Raw genomic sequence first — 20,188 nt, 5'->3', positions numbered from 1 at the left:
TAGAAAATTATGCCGACTTTACTATCTCTTGACTTTGATAATGGATCAGATAAATGCCGGGCCTGCCCTTTTTCTCTCTGCCTTCTTTCCCTGGTAATCTTGTAACTGTCAACCTAAATGGGTTCCCTATACCTAAATCTCTCAAACTCATTTCCCTCTGCTGTGCATTCCTAGAAATCCATTCAAAACAATCCTGAAATCACTTCTTCTGTAAATTTCAGCTAAATCTCATTCTCGGTATCATATAAGGCCTCTTTGTACCTCCCTTTGCAAAATGGGTTAGGGAAAGGATGAGAAATTTTGGTAGCAGCGACATAGCCTGGGGCATACAAGGCACGTGAAATGAATGGTAATATACCCTTCCTGACAACTGACAGCTAAACGAGTGAAAGCAAAGAAACTGTAGGCCATGGGTAAGTGATGGGGTTCTAAAGCCAACTTGTCCAAGTTTGAATCCCAGTTTTGACACGTTTTACTCTATGACCTTTATCAAGATATTTGCCTCTTTGGCCTGCCTCGGTTTTCTCATCTGTAAAATAAGAATGATATTGACACCTACCTCATGAAAGTGTCATAAGGATGAATGAGATAATTTGGGCAGAATGCTTAGAACAGCACCACAGGCCTATTATAATTTTCTTTTTCATCCTAAAAGGCCAGCCTGTTCACACAAATTAAAGAAGAGAGGAAAAATCAATGAACAGAAGAGATATGAAAGAAGAAAAATGGCGATAAGAGGGGCATAAAGTAGAGAAGCACTCGAATAATGAGAAATGGCATCCAACACAGGTGTGTGGCAGAACCTTGGACAGGGAAGAAATTAGGCCAAAGTGGAGATAAAATCTAAAGGTGAAGGAAGCCCTGGCATATTTAAGGGTTTAGTGGCATAGCTGTAGAATCTTCAGAACTGAAGACTCTCCTGTTCTATACTAGGACAGGGCTTTCCACTAGTGCTCCCCCAAAGCCCTGAGGGTTCCACAGAGCCCCCAGAAGCCTCTGTGAGGATAGGCTGGGGAAAGCATCAGCATTATATGCCCACCCTTTCAACTATAATGGCTCAACTTTTATCTGCTTTATTTATTTCCAATTCTAGGTATAATATCCTTTGAACGAAAGGTTCTAGTAATATTTCTAAAGAAGGAAAGAAAAAAAAAAATGCATATAAGGCCACTAATCTAGTCCAACACACTCATTTTACAGGTTAGAAATCTAGGCCCAGAAAGGGGAAGTGACTTTATCTAAACTCACTCAGTATCTATGTGGCAGAAGCAGGAAGGAGCAATTTCCAGACTTACTGGCAAGAGGTCTTTCCAGTCTTCAGCTCTGTATGCATGGTCCTCGCAATCTTCTCCAGCAGAACACTCTCAAATAGATACTAATATTCTGTGGCCACGTCAGCCTCCTTGTAGTTCCCCAAACTCATACAGATGCCATCATCCATGCCTTTACTCTTGTGTTCTCCCTGTCATCTACTCATCTATTAAACACCAAATTAAACCTCTCAAGACTCAGCTCAAGCCCCTTCTATGGTTGCTCTTTCATACCCAATTCCTCCTCCCCAACCCAATGAAACTAGCCCTTAACTCACTGTATATTTTGCAACTTCTGAGTAACCACAAGTCATTACTGTATGTGTTTGCTTTCCTGGATTCACTCATAGAGCATAAACTCCATGACATCAGTACCAAGTTGTATTATTATACATCTTTGTATCTCTAACCCATGGGTGAGTGCCCCAGACCTAAAAATCACAGTATATATATATATATATATATTTAAATAGAGTTCTTTTATTACAAAAGCAATATAAAAATGTACAGAGTAGGGAAGCGGATGTGGCTCAATCGATTGGGCTCCCATCCACCATATGGGAGGCCCTGGGTTTGCTTCCCAGGGCCTCCTTGTGAAGGCAAGCTGGCCTGTGCCCGTGGAGAGCTGATAGCCTGTGTCGGTAAAGAGCTGACAGCCCGCACCCATGGAGAGCTGGCGCAGCAAGATGACCCAACAAAGGGAAGAGAAATAAAAAATAAATCTTAAAAAAAAGGCAATACAAGAGGGGAAGCGGACTTGGCCCAATGGATAGGGCGTCCGCCTACCACATGGGAGGTCCGCAGTTCAAACCCCGGACCTCCTTGACCCATGTGGAGCTGGCCCATGCACAGTGCTGATGCACACAAGGAGTGCCGTGCCACACAGGGGAGTCCCCCGTGTAGGGGAGCCCCACGCAAAAGGAGTGCGCCGGTAAGGAGAACCGCCCGGCATGAAAGAAAGTGCAGCCTGCCCAAGAATGGTGCCGCACACACCGAGAGCTAACACAACAAGATGACGCAACAAAAAGAAACACAGATTCCCGGTGCCACTGATAAGGATAGAAGCGGTCAGAGAAGAACACACAGCGAATGGACACAGAGAGCAGACAACCGGGGCGGGGAGAGAGAAATAAAAATAATAATAATAAATCTTAAAAAAAAAAAAAGGCAATACACATAAGCAAAATGGCAAGTGGTATTCAATCAATAACAGAAAGATATAATGGATCATGCATGTACAAATCGTCATATTCCCGGAATTCAAGTTCACCCATAAGGCACTGCAGGGATTCTCACTGAGCTGAGGTGAAAGAGGGGCTTTGTTTGGTTATACCGAGAATGGCTATTCTGGGATAGGTGGAAATACTGGGCTGCGCTTTTATAATCCAGGTGGTAATAATGAATGTGAATGTTGGAGACCAGCAGCAACCTTGGGAAGGTCTAGCCTCACGCTCCCAAGTGCTGGCCGGAATACGGTGGCTAGAGCTGTCTCTCTGTACCATACCGCTTTTTTTTAAGGTCGAACAAAATCTGAGTAAATGGCATATTTTACCACCTTGGTCTGACTCACTTGCATAGTAGATACTGGAAAAAAAATTAATAAAATGCATATATTTTATGTTGGCCAATATCACTATACTTACCAATCCATAGGATTCTGCAGAATAGCACAAATAATTTTCCTCAGACCCAAAGGAACCCTCTGGGGCTTTGTTCCTACTTTATTATTATTTTTCCTAATTCAAATACAAATGTAAAAAAAAATACAAACGTCAGCTTTTCTATAAGCTGCCCACTGATTAACATCTACTCTCCCAGAGTAGCAATGAAGTCAGAAGCGAAAGGAACGAAACCCAAAGAGAAAGGAGAGAACAACAGGTGCTGCCAGGTACCTTGCAAATGACCAAGAAGCCCAGGATCGCCAACTGCCAGCCTTTGGGAAGAAAAGCATTGCTTGATGATGCCTTGATTTGCACAGTTTTCTCATCCTCAAAACTGCTAGCTTATATTAATAAGATAATAAATCCCCATTGTAAAAGACAACCCACTTCTAGTATTCTGACAGCTAGTAGACTAAAATACCTACTATGTGCAAAGGGCTATGGGAAAAATACAAAGATAATTGAGTTATAGCTAAAGATGCTCACAAGCTAATATAAGACTAATTCACATGTGCAAATAGTGATAAATCAATATTATAACAGAAAATGCATCCTAAAAGAGATATGAAATGAGATAATGATTCATAAAAGGAAGATGTTCCCTAGAGCCAGGCTACTCGGGAAAGGTGTCATTAATGCCAGGAGTCGAAAAGGAAAACATAAGGATGACTGAATGTTTATACAGCGGTAAGAGTCCATCAAAGCATAAAGTTAAGTACCCTGAAATGGCAAGAATTCTTGATTTTTCTTCAGCCATGCCCACAGGCCTAGGAGAGGAGGAAGTGGGCAGATGAGATGAATCAGAGTTGAAGGTGAATATAATACAGCCAAAAGTCAGGGCACAAAAATACTCTAGAGTGGAAATGAGGTGGAGATGACTTTTGATGGAGTCCAGACTGGTTGGTGGGAAAAAGAATCAAGAAGGGAGCCAATGAACTGAGAGCAACCAGGTCAAGGGAACTGCTGAAGGGCAAAGAAGGAGTTTATTAGCAGATTGGAAAAGAAGCAGGTAAACAGAGATGGGGCAGGTCCACCCTGAAAACCATGCTGGTGGGTAGAGGAAGAACAGGAGCGCTACGATGTCACGGGTGAGAAACTGGGTGCTAATATGATGCTTAAGTCATCAGGACTCTCATCTGCCCATATCACATGGATTTTTACGAAATAAATCAGATGATATATATCAAAGTATCATTTGAAATACTATCTTACCACAAGTTTAGGAAAAGAATGTATGAGTTTACTTCATGAGTCTACTAAAATAAATTCTAATTTAACGTTCAGCTTTTCTACCTAAGAGGAAATAGTAAAATAGTAACATAAGGATTATCCATTCCATAGTCTCCCCATTACACTCCTGCATCTAGGGCATTACTTGGAGAAGAAAGGTTTAAAGTAAACCAATTTACTCTACATTTGTTTACAGGAATAGATTTGCTTAATGAATAACATTTATAAATTGATTTTTTATTTATTACATGGGGATGCCTTCAGGGACAACATCTGTGATTTGTCCCCCAAACAACCTAAAACAATAGAATCTTTGCCCTAACACCTAGGCCACTGTTGTCTCCATAGATTTATTCATCTACAGCATTGTCTCATTAGGGAATTGAGCTGTGTTTACTGTTTGTTGTAAATAGAGTTACCAGAGGTTTCAAATTTCTCTAATGACCCATTTTTTTCCTCTGACTCAGTGCTCCTAAGAGAACATCTGTGTCTTACAACTCTTTCGGTTATTAAACCTGAGCATTGCTGAGGTGAGGACTCTATAATCTTCAAATGTCACCTCCTGGACCACTGCACAAGTCATAGTTAATCCCTGTGGATTCCCACTAATTTTACGCATCCACACTAACATCACATGTAGCACCTCCCACTAGTTTCTTTCACAGCCAACCTCTAAGCTTCTTCACAGCAGCACTCATATTTTAGTCTTTCTTATTGGTTTCCTCGGATCATATCATAGAAACATAATTAGCTTGTTTGAATAAATATGTTTTTTCTTTCAAGAGTTTAAAGATTTCACTCCATTCTTTTCTTGCTTGCATGGTTTCTGAGGAGAAATTCTTATCCTTGTTCTTCTATAGAAGTAAGGTGATTTTTCCCCTTCTGGCTTCCTGCAAGATTTTCTGTCTTTGGTCTTGTGCATTTTAAATGAGATATGACTGTGAATTTTTTTTTTTTTTTCTATTACTTTCTGAATCTCCTGGATATATGGTTTAGACTTTGTCATTAATTTTGGAAAGTTCTCAGCCACTGCTACTTCAAATATTTCTTCCATACTTTCTTTCTTCTCCTTCTGGCATTCCAATTACATGTAAGTTACTTATACCTTCTGATGGTATCCATGTCCTTCGAATTTCTTTTTTTTTATCTTTGCATTTTAGTTTGGGAGTTTCTTTTGACCTACCTTCACATTCACTCATTGCTTCCTAAGCAGTGCCAAGTCTACTTATGAGGCCATCAAAGATATTCTTCATTTCTGTTACTGTGTTTATTTCTAGCATTTTCTTTCTGTTTCTATTACCCATCTGTTTTTGCATGTTGCTACTTTGTCCATTACAGCCCTTAAAGTATTAATCATAGGATTTTAAATTCCTTATTTGATAATTTCAAGATCTGTCATATTGGAGCCTAGTTTTTATTATTACTTTGTCTCTTACTGTTTTTCTTGCCTTGCAGTGTCTAATAACTTTTTGGTTGAATGTGGGACATGTTGAATCAGGTAATAGGAATTGAGGTAGATGGGCCTTTATTGTGAGGATTTGTTTTTTTCCTCATCATAGTAACTATAATGAAGGCAAAAGGGAGGTTTATCTTCCAAGATAAAGCATATTCTTGAGCTTGTTGTTATTCCCTGTTTAAACATGCACCTCCTGCTGGGCCTTTGGTTTAAAATACAGGGTAGAGTCAGTAGGCTAGTTTCTCAGGCTACCACTTGCAACATCATCATTAAGTCATTATGGAAGGTGGGATCAAGGTCAGAGAGATTACCAGTCTATCCACATTACAAACGAAGTGCTTTTCTTGTAACCAATATCGTGATGCTTCAGGAGCACATTCTCTTAAACTATTTTCTATAAGGTGATGAGGCTGGACCAATACTTCCAGGACAGTATAATGCCATTTAATATAGTGAACTGAGATGCAGAAAAATTTAACTCTTGCCCTATTAAATATCATGGATTATTTTGAGAGAAAATAATCAGTTCCATATTTCCAACACAAATGCCTAAAAAAATTTTAAGAGAAAGGGAAGACCTGTTTTTAAGCCTAAAGATGAAGGAAAACATGGACATTAGCCCCACTATTCCCCAATGAAATTGACATGCTGATGAAATACCTAATTACCAAGGAAAGTGTAGCACTCTTCCTGTACAATACCTTCTCTCTTGGCCTCTAGTGTTTTAAATCTTGTTAAGTCACTATTCTGTTCTGTTACTCTCCTTCTTAAAGGCATATTTTAATGGTAGTAACGAGTTCCTTAGGGAAGGATTTCAGCTGTAATTTTGTTAGGGAAACAAGTCTAATTATAGACATGTATGTGACCCTTCTCAGAGAATTCTACCGAACTTTCAGTGAGTCAGGCAGGCCTAAGATGCGAACCTAGTTACCAGGCAGAATAAGATTAGTCCACTGTTCTTCTAGTAGATTGACTAATACAGTATATATGACCTGAGATGATTAAGGCACAGGGATGTGGTTAGTATCACCTACCTGACATGAACCCCACAAGTACCTTTTAGATAAGGTAAGAGCACATATTACCACACTCATACAGCAACCATTTAGCATGTCACCACTTTCCCTTCTTAAACCTCATGCTGGTCGACTCCTACTGGCTAAGGCCAGGCTGGTGTCACAAAGTTAAATGTGATGAAACATCATAGGAATTTACATCAGCACAACAGCAGCAGGAAGCAATGTACTGTACTGAAAAAACTATTCACCAAGCATGACAGTAGCTCAAGAAGTTCTATCAGTTTAAGACATTTAAGTGGTCAATTAATGTACCAAACATTTATTGACCCACACATAATACATAAAGCACTGTGTTAAACTTGGGGGTAAGAGATTACTCCCACGATAGATGAGGCATGGTACCAACCTTCAATGAGTATATCATCTGAGAAGGAATAAAGACATGTCCACAATACCAAGAACTAGATGGGAGTATTAGAAATGAAGAGGGAGACTGATAATGGGCTAAGTAAGAGGAAAGTGGGTGATCTCCGAATTCTAACTTGGAATAAAGTTCTAGGCTAAACAAAAGAGGTTACTGAATTATTTGAAACAAATAAAGCATTTGAGCAGGAATTTCTCAGGCTACACACTAATCCCCTCATCTCACTATGTACCATCTACAATATTCAGCACAATAATGATTGAGATTCTGTCACTATGGGCCCAGCTCAATGGAATTTCAGAGGAAAAATGGCACTCAACTTGCTCTGGACAATTTGCCAAACTTGCTAAATGGTCCCCATTAGAATTATAGGCATGGGGGAAAAGGAAGGCAGTAGTAGGTAGGATTCTATGCCAGACCTTGTGATTGACTACCGACAATAAATTTCAGAGGTAAACTTGACAGAATTAGGAATCAAACAGAAACAGCAACTGGAGCCCTTGTACCTCTCAGCTCTTGATAAAATTACTTATTGTTTAAGCAGTTTGACTTCATTTTTCTGTTACCCATCTGAGAGTCCCAAATGAGACAGTCTGGTTAACTAGAATTGTTAGCACTTTGAGGGCTGAGTTCATGTTTCATTTCTGTATCCCCAACAGCACCTGTTGACTTAGTAAAGGGTCAGTGGTTTTCACCTGACTGGCAAAGGAATCCATGGCACAAAAAACCCTGCTATATAGGGAATGGATAAATTAGGTGCCCGTCTTCCTCACCATGAAACCAGGAATCAGGCTGCCATCTTCATCATGGTCATTCAATTGGCTAGAACTCAGTCACAGAGAGCACCCAATGTGAGGGAGGCTGGGAAATGCATTCTTGCTGTAGGCTCACAAAGAGGAAAACATGAAATTTGGTGAATAGTCAGCCAACGGCTTCTGTCACAGTATTTTTACATGTAGCCATAATAGAGCTTTTCTTTCCCCTTTCACACTTTCCCTTGTCCCATTTCTCTGCATATATACATAACAATATTTCTATGTGGCAAACATTTGATCCCATTTATATAATAAATTTATACTAAATTTATATAATAAATGCTAAGGACTTTTTATATCTGGCATTTATTATTTGAAGAAAAGGGGGTAACCCGATACTACGGCCAAGAAAAAAGCAGCTCATGAGGAAGTTTTGCTTAGCTTCTTTGCAGGAGTCTTCAAACAAGGGACAGAAACTCACCTGTGTCCATGCTCCCTTATGTCCTTTATCAGGATTCAACCCTATAAGACACTCATGTGGGGTTCATCTCCAAACTGGCAAATATTACTACAGCATATATTTCACTTATAAAGAACAGCAAAATATAGCTGAAAATGTTCAATAATTCCCTAAGACCCTCAATGTTTCCACTTTCAGGTCAAGAACCATCATGTATTAGACTCATTTTTATTGGCAGTACTAGAAGTTGTTTCTTCTCAGAGCAATCTTTCACAAAGAAATCACATCTCATTTCAAAGGCATTTTACATATTAAACAATGGGAAAACAGCAATGCTGTGCAACATGGACAGACAATGGTTAATTAGCCAAACACACTCCTAGGCTGGTTACCCCTTTCCAACTTTCCAAAGCACCAAATGCAAAATCATGCCTCGGGAAAAGGACTAATCAGTAAGTGTCACAGAGCTTTCATAATCCACTCAAATGTTAAACAACTAATATGGAAATGATCTGCTAGATTTTAAGCTCCTTTGTCAAGGTTCACCCATTTATCTTGCTAACTCTACAATGCTCTTGTACAGACCATCATTCAATAAAGATTTGTTGACTGAATACAGTCATTTCATTGTTCATCTGTCATCTAAGTCTTCCACAGGTGTCCAAATGAGGGCTAAGTGTCTTGAGGGCTAAGTGTGTGACTCATACTGTATACAACCTTGCCAATAGGTGTGGTATAAATGCTTTCTGACTGTGGCTACGTGATGATGGTAGGGCAACAATGACAGCACAATCAGCCACAATGTGTAAAGGGCTCTATCATTTCATGACTGTGGGTCTGATCAGTCACCATAAGTAGGTCCTACTATGGTTCCCTCATGCCACCACCACCACTCCCAGCACAATCCCTACCCTCCTTTCCTGCTTTAATACTCCCCAGGGCTCATTGCACTATCTGACACATTCATCTGGGTACCTGTTTCCCCCTCTAGAACCTCTGTGAGAGCAAGGAATTGTGCCCACATTAGATGTGCTCAGTCAACATCTGTGGAAGAAATGAAGGAAAGAAAGAAAATACTTGGATTATTTCCTCTAAACCTGAAGATTTTAGCCACAAAAGAAACCATTCCCATAGGGCTCCAGCTATTCCTGTTCTTTGGACATAGAACTTTGCAAAAGGTGGTCTCATAGACAAGCCATTTTTTGTATCATGGAGATTTCTAGAAACCCAAGTTATTGTCATGCCATCTTAAAGTCCCCAAGTAAACAGGGATTGAACAGAATCCCCAGGAATGGACACACTTTTGGCAGCTTTTACAAAACAAGCTGCACGCGTGCAGGCTGGGCTGGCTTCCCATCTGGCTCCCGCTCCACTCCGGAGCCCTGCACGCAGTTCTCTGATTCGTGGCACGAAGCCAGGCACAAGGACGGGAAATTCCTTCCAGTGGCTTCAGAAACTAATTTGCCTGAGTCCCGCATGAACGAAATGATCAGACCCTAAACCTAGCTCTACAAATGGGAAGCATCCACAATTCATTTAAAGAAAAAAAAAGTTCAAGTTAAAATTCTCAGCTTTCCAAATGTGGCCATGCACATGATGAGGTAAATTACTGTAGGTTATTAAGGAACCACTGAATGTTGTAATTAATTTGCCAAGCTGCTGCTTGATGGAGCTTTAAAATTCATGTTTAATTTTGGGCAAATGAACAGTGACTACAAGGCAAAAATGATCCCTATTTATTCATTCTTCTGTTGACTCTCAAAACAGTAATTAAATAATACTTCCAAAGTAATGGTAAAAGGAACTATCAGCATGAGAATGTATAATACAAAAGACTTTTTACATATTAGAAGTTTTTAGAACAGTGGACATTCAGATCTAAGAATTCATAGAGGAATAGCAAAGTTTTAAAATCCAAACAAGAGGAGCTGTTCTAACACCTTCCACACCTCTCAAACTTTCCACAAAGACTTTCTTCAATTATACTTTGGTCAGAAGTTTTGTGTTTAAGTGTTTAAGTAAATAGTACCCTAGTCAGTACCAGCCATACTAGGCATGAGCAATAAAGAGACTAAATAACGTTGTTGTTGTTTTTTTAATTTCTCTCCCCTTCCCCGCTGTTGTCTGCTCTGTGTCCACTCTCTTTGTGTGTTTTTCTGTGCCCGCTTGCACCCTCAGTGGCACCGGGAAACTGTTTCTCTTTTTTTTGTTGTTGCGTTATCTTGTTGCATCAGCTCCCCGTGTGCGGCGCCACTCCTGGGCAGGCTACGCTTTTTTCACGTGGGGCAGCTCTCCTTGCAGGGTGCACTCCTTGTGTGTGGGGCATCCCCACACAGGGGTGCCCATGCATGGCATGGCACTCCTTACACATGGCAGCACTGTGCGTGGGCCAGCTCACCACAAGGGTCAGGAGGCCCTGGGTATTGAACCCTGGACCCTCCCATATTGTAGGCGGATGTTCTATCAGTTGAGCCACGTCCACTTCCCAAGATCTAACTTTTACCATGACAGGGGTACTGGGCTTCATTAGCAAAATAAAAAGGATGGACTGGATGATAGCTGAGATCATTTCTGGGTAGTCTGACTTCAGACAGGTCACACAAAACTATAAAATTTTACATGACATCAAGTTAACTCAGTAATGAAAAAAATGAAATTTCAAAAAAGTTCACTAAGTAGAGAATTCATCACTGGGTCCTCACATTTACTGTTCTAAAACTTAAACATTTAGCTTCAGATCTTATTTAATTTCCTATGGACTCTCCCTCTCAAATCTCTTTTGTAGATCTACATTCCTTGCATTTCTATCTTCCTACTTGCCTCTCAAAATAAAAGATAAAATTACACAGATTATACAAAATTATACTATAAATAATTAAAATACATTTCTTTCCCAGAGCTAGGGCCCAAAATATAGGATCTGACAGCATCAAACAGCAGAATCAGGTTCATAGCAAGGCTTCTTTTTTAAGAAAACAAAATCCCAACAAGCCCAATCCCACAAATTAAAGAACACAGTATGGCAACAATGTCACATACTCTTTGAAAACCACAAAAACCAAACTCACTTCAGCTTGGTGCTGACCCTCAACTAGGCAGTGTAGGTTTTCCAGTCCTAGTGGTTACTGGGCTCCAAAGGAGCAGCCTCTTTATGTAAAATGACATCAAGCAAAAAACTTGCATTTAGAACCAAACCTGAATCCCACAAATTGTACAAGCCATATTCCTAAATTTTCAGCAACACTGACTGCTACTGTATGACCTGTAAATCACTCGATACAACTATTTATCTTTGGTAGGAAAAGTGCCATTGCCCAGAAAGAAATGCCCTTCCAAAAGGCTATCGCCAATCTCCATATCAGCCTAACTTTGGGTGGTGGTGTTTTTTATTTTATTTTGTTTTGTTTTTTTTTTAACTCAAAAACACCAGGAGGGTACAGATATAGAGGCTCACTAAGACTTTGGGGGAAAAAGGGACGAGGTCTTTAGAGTTTTAAAAGCACCCTTGGAGATTGTGAAAGCCACATTTCCTCTTGGGAATCATCAATATCAGCAGTTCTACCTCCAGATTCAGGCCTGGAATTCTGAGTTCTTGCCATAGAGCCTTTCATCCAAAGTAGTCGCCAAGGAGAGCTATTAAGTAATGGCTTACATTATGATGCACATGTATACTTTAGCCTTGAATGGAGCTTCATGGACTACTCCAAAGGTGTCTCTAATTAGAACACAATCAAGAACAAAACTACTGTGGGTCTTGTTTTCACTTCAATAACTTTTTTCTCCAGTAAACCTGTTCAGGCAATTAGAATCAGTTCCAATTTCCACTTCCCAAGTCATTTTCTTCCTTGCTCTTGGGAGTAAAAAGGGAATTAAGTAAACCAAAACCTGAATTCAAATCATCTGGGGCTTCTTCATACTTAACAAATGTGAAACATAAATAATTTCATATATATGTACAACTTGTTTTTATAAAGCATCCACCTACCTTTAACCGAGCCTTTTAGTTGGGAGTGCACTTTATGGAAAACTCCACACACAACGCTCCTTTCCTCCTAGTACTTCAAGTCCTTATGAAGGAGAACTTTCTAAACAGGAAACTAAGCACAGACAGGTGGGGCCACTTCCTCCATAACTCCAGAACCCAAAATTCCTGGCATTCCCCTACCATAAGTTCAAAGCTTGCATCATCATATACTATACTATATGTGTTACATGTGAAAATAGGGCTGTTCAGTGATGTAACATGATACTCAACTTTTTTTTGGCTATGTGGTCAAAGTGACAAACTTGAAAAAGAATAAACATGACAAGTGGTAGGGGCATGGAGTTTCATAGACGATCCCCACGAAAGGTCACCTTTCTACTTCATATTCTTTTTTTTTTTTTTTTAAGAATTTATTTCTTCAGATCCTAGTTTTACACCCAGTCAAAACTTTTTTTTTTTTTTAAAGATTTATTTTTATTTATTTAATTCCCCTCCCCTCCCCCGGTTGTCTGTTTTCTGTGTCTTTTTGCTGCGTCTTGTTTCTTTGTCCGCTTCTGTTGTCAGCGGCACGGGAAGTGTGGGCGGCGCCATTCCTCCGCAGGCTGCTCCCTCCTTCGCGCTGGGCGGCTCTCCTTATGGGTGCACTCCTTGCGCGTGCGGGGGACACCCCTGTGTAGCAGGGCACTCCTTGCGCGCATCAGCACTGCACATGGGCCAGCTCCACACAGGTCAAGGAGGCCCGGGGCTTGAACCGCGGACCTCCCATGTGGTAGACGGACGCCCTAACCACTGGGCCGAAGTCCGTTTCCCTCATATTCTTAACTACATTCAGCAAAATCATTGAGATGATTTGCTAGAAAAGCCCAGGCATCTGATTTTCCAAACACATAAATCTAAAGATGCAACAGGTCATCTAAAGCAGATACTTAAATCATTTTATGATAGATTCAGTGTTGAGAAAAATAAACAAGGTTCCAATGAAAATGAAACTAAATAAAACGTATTTAGTTTTTAAAACCTACTTTCTAACAAAGAAATCTATCTTCCACTAAGTGCCCTACAACCTTTGACACATTCTTTGCCTGGGCCCCTACCTGAACCACAAAGCAATTGTGTAGCAACTGTATGGGAATGAGGACCCTGAGGCAAGCTTCCTACAAGATGACACTTTTCTACAAGGCACCTGAGGCTGTCAGGTGCAGTCAGGTGTTTCTTAAGTAGCTGAAATACTCAAGGAAGTTACATAAAGCCATTCCTTTCCTGAACATGCACTAACAGTAGAAATCTGCTGCTAGCTAATTTGGAAGCACGCTTCCTTTTCTTATGTGGGAATCTCTGAGAAATAACTTTTTTTTAAATTTAATTTTATTTATTTTATCTTGTTTTATTTTTATTTTTTAGGAGGTACCAGGGATTGAACCCAGGAGCTCATACATGGGAAGCAGGAACTCAATCACTTGAGCAACAATATAATTAATTTTATTTTAATGGTTAAATTATAGAGTTTCTACTGGGATTGATGGAAAAGTTCTGGTAATGAATGATGGTGTCATAGCACAACACTGTGAATAACGTGTAATAAACAGCAATAAAATATATATTTGAAGGTGGTTTAAAAGGGGAAATTTTAGGTTGTATGGGTGCTATCAGAAAAAAAATTAAAATATGGGGCTGTATGGCACAGTGAACCTACTGTAAACAATGGACTACAGTTAACATCACAATTATAAAAATGCTCTTTCATCAATTGTAATAAATGTAACACAGTACTGTAAAGGGTAAATAATAGGGTAACATGAAAACTCTCTATTTTATGCAGATTTTTCTGTAAGCCTATAACTTATCTGATTAAAAGAAAAGAGAGTCCAGTAGGCTTATGAAAGATTATTCATCATTATCAATTTGAGAAGTAACATTCAAAGCTATTTTCATACAAATAATTAATAAAAGTTAATCATAATAAAAATGGCTAACTCTTGTATAAAACTTATTATGTGCCAGATCTGTTCTTTGTATGGTACATATAGAAATACATCTAATCTTCAAAAGCCATTTTGAATTCTAAAGAATTAATGCTATTTATTAGCTAAGAGAAGTTGGAGTTACTGGGAATGGTGAAGAAATGACAGGTTAGCCAATTCAGCCTAACAGAGTAAAGCAAAATAAGATTCCTCCAAGGCCCCTAGGAGTGAGAAATACAGTGGTTTTAAATTGCCACATCTTAGAGATGCATACTATCTAGAGATGAAAAAACTAGAAGCCAAGGCTACAGCACCATTATTCAGCTTTAAAAATTTCAAATACTTTCTTATAAGATTTGGTTCAACTAAGTACAAGTGGAAAAATGAATTTCTAAGTTACCCAGATAGGCAATCAATCGGATTCTGGATTCAGAAATTAGTGTAAAATACATGAGCCAATGTAGAAATTCCACAGGCAAGACTTTCCCTGGATTACTAAAATTTCCAAAAGTTAACACACTAACAAGCTAATACTGTATCTTGAATTTCCCTGCTGTGACCAGAAAACAACACGGTTTTTCATTATCTTATGAAGCTATAGCAACCACTCATCCTGCTTCCACATATTTTCTCCTTTTTGAGGGCCAGTGTATTTAAGGAAAAGGACTAATTTTATTTAGCTGGCCCCTAAAATGTGCACATCTAGCAGATCTGATGATGTTTATGGGTTCTAAATTTGAATTAATCATAGATTTATGGACAGCAAGATTCTGTTTAATGGGAGATAAAACTTCTATGTAAGCATTTTGGTTCAAATTCTGGTTTTGCCACTTATTTGCTGTGCCATTTATATGCCACCAGGAGAACTTACATACATAAAAAGTTATAAAAGAGGGTTGGGGGTAAGGAGGTAATTATAAGGTCATGATTGGTTATATGCATGGCACAAGGCATGTAAAAGATGGGCGCAAAATAGCAGTTTTCAAGATTTTTGGCCTAAGGACTCTACACTAAAAAATTACTGAAGACTCCAATGAACTTACCTTAGAAAATTCTATAAAACACAAGAACACACACACATACATTCTAATACTCAATAAGTAACCTTTGGAAAATTCCAATATAAACATGAGAAAATGAAAATAAAGGGATATTGGTCTGTACCGGGGGGTGATTAAGTTATGATTAGGGCTTTGATTGGGCCACATCGTTAGGGCATTGAGTTCCCACTCATTGGTGGGTGAGGACTCACAGATAAAAGACATGGCAAAGGACAGAGTTGAAGGTTTTTGATGGTAGAGTTGTGATGTTGGAGTTTGATGCTGAAGCCTTAAGCTGGAGCCCTGGGAAGTAAGCTCACAAGAAAAAGAGAAGCCAGCCCCAGGAAAAGAGGAACTCTGAGCCCAGGAAGAAGCAAGCCCTGGGAGTAAAGGAACCTTGAACCAAAGAGAAGCAAGACCCTGGAAGGGAGGAACCCAGGAAGCCTGAACCTTCGCAGCATCAGCAGCCATCTTGCTATCATGAAAACAGACTTGGTGAGGGAAGTAACTTATGCTTTATGGCCTGGTATCTGTAAGCTCCTACCCCAAATAAATACCCTTTATAAAAACCAAAAAAAAAGAAAGAAAGAAAAGAAAAGAAAAGGGATACATTAGTACTATTATGAAAATTGATTTGATCTCACAGATCTTTTAACAGAGTCTCAGGGACCCCCAGGCATCCTCCGACCACACCATGAGGACCACCAGCCTAGAACATCTTCACATACGAAAGCAGGAAAGCAAAGACTCTACCAGGGTCATATCAAAAGGATTAACAAAGGAGCTCCTAGTTGTCAAAGATGGAACCAATTGAGTATCATGAAGAATAGCTGCAACGGATTGAATGATCAAAAATTTTTAATTCATGAATTCTTAATGAATCTCAACACATACACACACTTTCTCTCTTTCTCTGTCTCTTGAGTTACCTTTGGGTCTGTTAGGGTGACAACTAATTATTTTAAATAAAGAGAAAGAATCATGTGCTTTTCCTGCCTTTCCTAAACAAACTATGTCAGGATAGCCAAATGCTGATTAGTGGGAGTTTCTCTTTATAGAAATATCCCAGCTGATAAATGGTAAAGGAATCAATGAAATGAAACGTCAACATTTTGAAACCCCTAGTGAACAGATGGACTAGACAATAATAGTCACCAACTATCAATGACACACACCTCCATTAAGTGCCTTCTGATGGAAACACATCTTACAGTATTCTCAGCAACAAAACAATCTGTTTCAGCCAGTTGATCTACCAGTTTACAACAAATACAGAGATTGTGTAAAATGTTAAACAGAGGAACAATTAACATTTAACTCATGAGGCTGTAATCGGCAAAATCCAGCCTATGAAAAACCTTACCAGGATTAATGACCCAGTTTGGTCAAAAAATAAATTGCAAGGAAAAATAGAAAAGAATGAAACTATAGATTGAAAGTGACTGAAAAGGCATATCATCCAATTGCAATGTGTGGATCTTATTTAAGTCCTAATGCAAACAAACTGAAAAGCAAAAAAAAAAAAAAAAAATCGAGGACGAGAGAGAAATCAGGAAATTTGAGCATTGAATACACATTCTATGACCTGTTATATTATATAATTCTTTTTGAAGTGTGATATGGTATTACTGTTTTGATTTGTTGGTTTTTGGGTGTTTTTTTTACAAAAAAAAAAAAAAGGTTATCTGAGATGTATACAGAAATATCTACTAATGAAATGATATGAGATTTGTGCCTAAAAATCCCTGCTGAGAGAGTCTATACGAAGCAAGACTGGCCATGAGTTGATAATTGTTGAAGCTGGGATAAAGGCACTGGGTAGGGGTGGGAGGGCAGGGGTATTATAACATTCTCTCTACCTCTATATATGTTGGAATTTTTCCCTACTAAAAATAAAGATTAAAAAAATAAAAATTCAAAGTTGCCATGAAAATATCTGCTTGTCTTCTCCAGTTATACCACTGAGATGCCAAAAGGCAGGACCTGCACTTTCTGCCTGCCTAGCACTCAACCCCATGCAGAGCACCCAGTAAGTCCCAGCTACACGTGAAAAGAGCACTTATTGAACTGGCTGCCGCCCGAGGATCTGCACATCTGAACTGCGGCAGACTGGGTTCAGCAGGGTCCTGAGTCAGTTGTCTCTGAGCCTTAAATATCTTTCCAATAAAGCAGGAAACAGAACTGTATTTATGATAAGATCATAACCAAGAGAGCAAAAAAAGCTACCCAGAAAGGGGTATCTGAAGGAAAATACATAAAAGTAGTTAAGTTCCACCCCCAACCCTTGGTTCCATAGAGTTTGCTCCCTTGAGGTGTCAGCTCTCCCTTTCTTCTATTTCTATGAACTTTCCAAATTTTTTGTAACTACTATGTTATTTAAATATGGGGAAACCCCAATAAACTTTACTTTAAATCATTTGCAATAAGAAATTTTAGGCTTTATAACTGTTCTCAGGATAAAAATGGGAAATAATTTTAATCATGTGTAACTGGCCACAAGGCCTAAATTACAGTAACTATTGCTATTTTATTGAATATTGCCTTGTTTTGTACGCATTAACATTTGGGTGTAGAGATTGTATGTCTATCCAACAGTGAGCCACAGTTTTTAAATTGACCAACCTCATGTTACAACTACTTTGAGGTGGACAAATATAAACTAAAAGCCTTAAAGTAGTACAATTTGTGTAACCTTGCATCAATAGTTCAATAAATTTGGATTGGCATGTAAGGGCTTCCATTATTAAAAACAAACAACAACAAACAAACAACAAACACACCATAGAACTGTACAACATATAATTATAAAGTATAATTATAATAATATTGTAAAAATAATTTACAATGACAAAACTCTATAAATATCTTTTGGGGGGCGCATACGGGGGCTGGGGATTGAACAACAGATCTAATATCTGGGAAGCCAGTGTTCAACCACTGAGCCACGGCGGCTCCCCTGAGTTGGGTTTTTTTTTTTCCTTTATTTGCTTGTTTCTTTATTTGTGTTTAGGAAGCACATGTAGCTCAAGAGATTGGCCTCCTGTTTGCCATATGGGAGGTCCAGGATTCCATTCTTGGGGCCTCCTGGTAAAGGCAAACTGGCCCACATGGAGTGCTGGCCTGCGCAGGAGTGCTGGCCCATGCAGGAGAGCAGGCATAGCAAGATGACACAACACAAAGAGACACAGAAGAAAGACAATAAGAGCCACAGCAGACCAGGGAGCTGAGGTGGCAAGAGAGATTGAGCACCTCTCTCCCACTCCAGAACGTTCCAGGATCGGTTCCTGGTGCCACCTAAAGAAAAGACAAGCAGACATAGAAGAACGACAGCAAGTGGACACAGAAAGCGGGGGGGGGGGGGAGGGGGGGGATATGTAAATAGATAAATCTTTAATGTAAAAAAAAAAAAAAAGGGAAGCACCAGGAACCAAACCTGGGACTACCCATGTGGAAAGCAGGCACTCAACCACTTGAACCACATCTGCTCCCCCAAAATGTCTATTTTTACATAATAATCTTTTGACTGGTTATATGTCTATGACCCTTGCTATGGTCCGGATAAAAGAAGAATATTATAATAATGAAGAAAATAAACTATCACTGAGAGTTTTTTTAAATTTAATTATAAAAGCAACATACGTACACCCTTATTTACATTTGGCAAAGGGGAGATATTCTCGATTATCTCTTCCCCTACAAAATAAAGGAGAATTGCCTCTTTTTTTTTTCAATCACATTTGGAAATGTGGATCGAGGGGACAACTTAAGTTTGATCTAAACTCTCAATTTCAACACAGGAAGATGGGGGCAAACGGGGTATCTGGGACCCAAGGAAGGGGCCTTCTGCTTCCGTGCTCCCCTCTGTAACTCCTCTTCCAGATATATATTCTGTCCAACCCCCAAACCTCCACCCTCCCATTAGCTCAAGGAAAGAAAGTTCAGTTAATACCTAATGCCCAGATTCGACACCCGATAATGCCATAATCTCTAAGGAAAGACGGGTCCAAAAATGGAAATGGATTTATTCCCTTTAGAAGACATGTTCCATTTAGATAAAGATTCTTAAAGAACTAGGCAACAGCTTAGAATCATGTGCAAACTTCAAGTATTTCACTTAGAAAGTAAAAGAATATGTGCACCAGTGACTATGAATAATTGAACATGAAAAAAGAAAAATGCTGGAAATTTGGCAAGAATAATTGTTATGTTTTCCACATGGGTCTAATTAGACTTGATTTAGACTGCATACTGCCTTTTTTAAGCCTGCTATTAAATAAATAAACAACAATAAGAAAAAAAGCTGAAACTGCCACTTCTCCTGTGCTTTATATGTATTATGAGAGGCTGCACTCAAAGAGAGGAAAAGTCAAAATGACTCAATATATGGCAGTCTGTCCTTGTAGCTTAGAGTGTGAGCTTTGGATCAGACTGCTAAGGTTGAAATCGTCACACTGCATTTACTAGCTGTGTGACCTTGGGAAAGTTGTTTAACCTCTCTGTGTACCCTGGGTTCCTCATCTATAAAATGAAACTAAAAGTTAGAGTGCCATAGGGTTGCTATAATTATGAGAAATTAAAAATGCTTAGGATGGTGCCTAACACATACATGTTTAATAAATACTACCTTCTATCCTTATTATTATAACCTATTTCATTTTATTCTCCCACCACTCCCCCCTTATATTTTCCACTTTTTACCCAAGAAATAATGATTTTACAAACTTCTAATCATTTAGCTCATCAAGGAATACACAGTTTAAGCAATTTTAAATCCTGACTCTCCTCTCCATTTTTACCCAGAGTAGAAATTAACTTTTCATCTAGGAAATAAATAATAAAATTAAATTTAATTAAATTTATTTTAAATATAAAGTAAAATACAGGGCT

The 20,188-nt window shown here is 39.0% G+C and overlaps 1 protein-coding gene across 3 annotated transcripts in view; it reads right to left on the bottom strand.

Moving 5' to 3' along the window:
- The window catches only part of STXBP6 (syntaxin binding protein 6), a 268,188-nt gene that overhangs the window by 216,218 nt on the left and 31,782 nt on the right, over positions 1-20,188 (bottom strand). The window contains exon 1 of one of the 3 annotated variants that reach the window (XM_004477467.5): positions 12,301-18,584. The exons of the other annotated variants lie outside the window; for them this stretch is intronic. The gene's annotated coding sequence lies outside the window, so the exon portion shown is untranslated. Of the gene's footprint in view, positions 1-12,300; positions 18,585-20,188 lie in introns of those variants that run through there. 3 annotated transcript variants of the gene reach the window in all.

Source organism: Dasypus novemcinctus, chromosome 3, assembly GCF_030445035.2.
Source record: "Dasypus novemcinctus isolate mDasNov1 chromosome 3, mDasNov1.1.hap2, whole genome shotgun sequence".
NCBI lineage: Eukaryota > Metazoa > Chordata > Mammalia > Cingulata > Dasypodidae > Dasypus > Dasypus novemcinctus.
This window is presented reverse-complemented; position numbering and strand designations above follow the sequence as displayed.